Raw genomic sequence first — 4,916 nt, forward strand, 5'->3', positions numbered from 1 at the left:
CGATCGAATTCTTGATTGAATCTTGTTTCATTTTTCTTCATATTATCACAATCTTGATTACCATTTCAACTGGGATTTCAAAGGGTAGATAAGAACAAGTATATTATATATATATATATATAGAGGAGCGATCAAATGAAAACCACTCCAATTTGTAAAAACCGTAAAAACTACTTTCATCCGTAACCAATTCATGGGGCGGTTGGAGTATCACGGGGGGGACTATAACGAATCCGGGATTTCATTGTTTAATCTTATGAAATTTTTTCATAAATCGTTTAATCTTGTGAAATTGTTTCATGTAATACTTTTTTTGATGAAGTTGTTTCATATATGGTTATGAAATTGTTTCATATACTACTTAATGAAATTTTAATGAAACTGTTTTATTTATTTCTTTAAAATTAAAATAATGAAGATGATAATATTCATGATTAACATTCTCCACAATAAAAATGATTAATTAACCTCTCATAATTACAAAAAAAGTAAACAAAATGAAAAATTATGATTGGTAGAATAAGGTTTTTACGGTTTTTACAAATTAAGTGGTTTTCATTTGATCTTATATATGTATATATATTTTTTTACCAAGTTCAAGGTATATGTTGAAGTGTCGTGTCGACCTTTATTAGCTTCAATTCAAGAAAGGCCAATAATTGTCAATTAAGTTTACAAACTTTATAGAAAAAAACAAACAATTTGAGAAGGAAATTGAACTTTGCTTTTGAGAAATAATTTGGGAATCAATTGTTTGTCGTTTTAATTAATGTTTATAGTAGTTATAAGTTGGTCGATGCAACCACAAGGGTGGTGTCTGATTGGTTTGAGTTTGGCTTCAAAGGTCAAAAGTACCCGAACATCGCAGGTTCAAATCCAAGGAGGAATAAAAATCCTTTTGTGGCCACAGACGTTCAAATGCGATAACTCCGGGCTATCTGCAAAGCATATGATCGCCCTGGGATTAGTCAGCTCACATAGCGGGTTGGATATCCAGGTTAATAAAAATAAAAATAAAAATTGGTCGATGCACACATCATGATATTGCCATATCTCCATCTTTATAAGTAAGGCTCTGTCACCATTAATTAACTCGTGGTTAATTCACTCAAAGAACCATAATTTAAACAGAAGATGCACAGTGCTAATTAATTCCTAATCCCTTCCAAATTAACTGCATATATACACCAACGTTTTTCTCTCTTTTAGTGTGTATTTGTGTGTGCATATATATATATATATATATATATATATATATATATATGTGTGTGTGTGTGTGTGTGTGTGAAGGAGACCAACAGACTGAAAAGAACGAACAAGAATGCGAGTGAAAAACCTGGAACAATTTGTTCTCTTTTTCCATCTGTCTCCTTGACTACAATGGATTATAAAAGAAGGCCACCAGAAAAAGAAAAGAAAAGAATATATATATATATATGTATATATATATATATATGTATATATATATATATGTATATATATATATATATGTAGAGGGATGTTATTCTACACCCTTTGTCATTCTTACACCCTATACAACCTTCATCTCAACCATTCAATTTTTAATCAATTAATTGTTTTCTAATATAAAATATTAATCATAATTAATAAACTCTATTCATATTCCATAAATATTHAAATHATMATAAATGAACTCCAATCATTTCTATAAATATCTCAATTAATTGGGTTGCAAAGGTTGTACAAATGCACAAGGTTGTAAAAGAAATATACCCTATATATGTATATGTATATGTATATATATATATATATATATATATATATATATATATAGCATAAAACAGGCAAGGATCTTGGCATGGAGTTCCTGGTTGCATGATTCTGAAACCCTAAATCAATCATATTACACACCCCTAGTAGAACACTTAATTTAGCGATAATTTATGTTATGATACCAACCCCTACTCATACAAAATCGGGGTTTTATAGGATGTCTAGATTGTATTTTATAAAACTTAGGTTTATAGGATAAAACTAAAAAGCTTCGTATCTAAAAGTGTTACAATGGTTTATAGGACGTTTAGGCGTTTTAACAGTTTCTTTTTTGGACACTCTCAAAATAAAGTGTCATACTAACTATTTTATAAGATTATATGACGCTTTTTGGTTTGGTCTTGTGAACCCATTTCATATAAAATAATCTATTGGGACAGTTGTACAATTTTGGAGGGGGGTTGATATCCCCACCCCCTTACATCACTTTTCACCCCCTCCTCCTCACACCAACCCTCACTCACACCCTCACAACTTTTCCTCACTCTCACCCTCACATACTCACCCCCTACACAATCACATCCCCCTCACATGCATCTATAGGAGGGGGTGGAGTTAGAAAAACCCTTTTGGAGTCTTATAAACTCAATTTTTATTAATTTATTTAAGTGAGACGTGGCCTTCTAATAAGGAGTCATGAATATTTTTCCTTTATTTGTGGCTTGGGTTGCGTTTGGTACATGAGACAGGACAAGATGGGACAAAACTTACCGTCCCATGTTTGGCACGACATGGATAAAACAAAAAAATCATTGTCCCACATTTAGTGCAACATGGAATATGGAGAAGAACTGGGACAAAAAGGTGGAAAAAGATGGGACAAGAATTAGATAGAAACTAAAATATTACTAATCTACCCATGTCAGATATATAACGTGTTTGTTTTAGTGGTCGTAACAGGTAGACGCGGCGGCCACCGGTAGCCACCGTCGACCACCTCCACCTCTTCTTCCACCACAACAACCTCCTCCACTACCTACACAACTACCATCGACCATCAATCACCATCATCTGTCACCACCACCACTACCACCGTTGGCCACCTCCACCTCATCCTCCACTATAACAACCTCTTCCATAGCCATCGTCGATCACTAACCACCATCATCCAACGCCACGACCACTACCACTTGGGGCCACCATTACCACCACCACCGGCTACCACGACCATTGCCACCACCACCACTACCTCTACTACATCGGCCACAACTATTGTAGGCCACCACCGCCCATCGATCGGCCCACCATTAGTACCGTCGGCCATTACCACCTCTACCATAACCACCGGTACCACCATCGGCTACCACTACCACTGCATACCACCACCACTACCTCCACCACATCAGTTACAACTACCTCCTCTGTCACTGTCGACCACCACCACCACTACTATCTACCATCTTCACGTCCTTCACAACCACCAACGACCATCGACCACCACCGCTCATCGCAATCACTACCTCCACCACATCGGCCACTACTACCTCCTCCTCCACTGTCGACAACCGCCACCACTACTATCGACCATCTTCACGTCCTCTACAACCACCATCGTCCACCAATCACCAATGATAGAGTTTTTTTGAACCATCATTAATTATATCAAATTTTTTATTCAAATTTGATATTTTTATATATGTATGCATCTATGTATATGAAAATTATGTGAAAAATGTTTATAAATTAAATTACTTAATCATTTACTTTGTATTTTTGATTGGTACCGCAGTGGCCCTTTGGTTGGGTATTGGTGCAACATTACTTCACATTGTTCGAGGAACCATAGATGATGCCAGAGGAAAGGATTTTTTTTAATACCTTCCTCTTGTTAATTATAATTATTATATGATATATAAAATCATCAAATTACTTTTGGGGGCAACTTGTCTCGTTCTGTTATGTCATGTCCAATCTTACTCGTATCAAACACTAGATAGACACTTGTTGTGTTTAGTCATGTCCCGTGTAGTCATATCCAGTCATATCCTCCTGTTCTGTCTAAAACTGTCATGTCCAATTTTGTCCAATCATATATGTGTATCAAACGTTGCCATAAGCATAGTGTGCTTCTGTTTTATTATGGGAAATCAAGCAGAAAACTGTTCCAAGCTTCTTCTCTCAAGCTTCGGCTTTTCTTAGAGATTGACCATCTCGAAGCGGTATCTATCACATTATTTGTCTAAGTACCACAATTTCAATTTAAAAAACTGATATATTTCAAACAAATGGAACAGGGAGAAGAACTGGGACAAGTGGAACAATGTGAGACAAAAAAAAAGGTGGAACAAGATGAGACAAGAATTAAACATAAACTAAAATATTATTAATCTACTCTCGTCAAATATATGACCTTAATCACCAATGATCGGGTTTTTTCGAACCATCATCAATTATATCAAAATTTTCATTCAAATTTGGTACTATTTTATATATATATATATATATATATATATATGTATATGTATCTATGTACATGAAAGTTATGTAAAAATGTTTATAAATTAAATTATTTAGTCATTTACTTTATTTGTGTTAATTATAACTATTATATGATATATAAAATCATCAAATTACTTTTTGATACAACTTGTCTAATTCGGTCATTTCTGTCCAGTCCTACTCGTATCAAACACCAAACAGACACTTGTTGTGTCTAGTCATGTCTAGTCCTACCCTCTACTTATGTCTAGTTCTATCATGTTCAATCATGTATGTGTATCAAACACTTATTGTACTTTTGTTTTATTATGGGAAATCAAGCGGGAAAACTGTTCCAAACTTCTTCTCTCAAGCTTCGGCTTTTCTTAAAGATTGACTATCTCGAATCGGTATCTATAGCATGACATGTTTAGTTGCCATAGTTTCAATTGAAAAAAACGACTTATATTTCAAACAATTATAAAATAAATGAAACAAGCTAGCAACAAGTCCAAAAACGAAATGTCGAATATATACAGTAAACTTATTAAGTTTATAATACATTACACTAAATAACTTTATATATATATATATATATATATATGACAGGTTCAAACAAGAACGTTAACTATTTAAAAAACAAGAAAAAAGTCATAAATATACAAATCATATATATTCACGTACAAAATCATACATGATTCACA

This window comes from Cynara cardunculus, assembly GCF_001531365.2.
Source record: "Cynara cardunculus var. scolymus isolate 2C chromosome LG 13, CcrdV1, whole genome shotgun sequence".
Taxonomy (NCBI): Eukaryota; Viridiplantae; Streptophyta; class Magnoliopsida; order Asterales; family Asteraceae; genus Cynara; species Cynara cardunculus.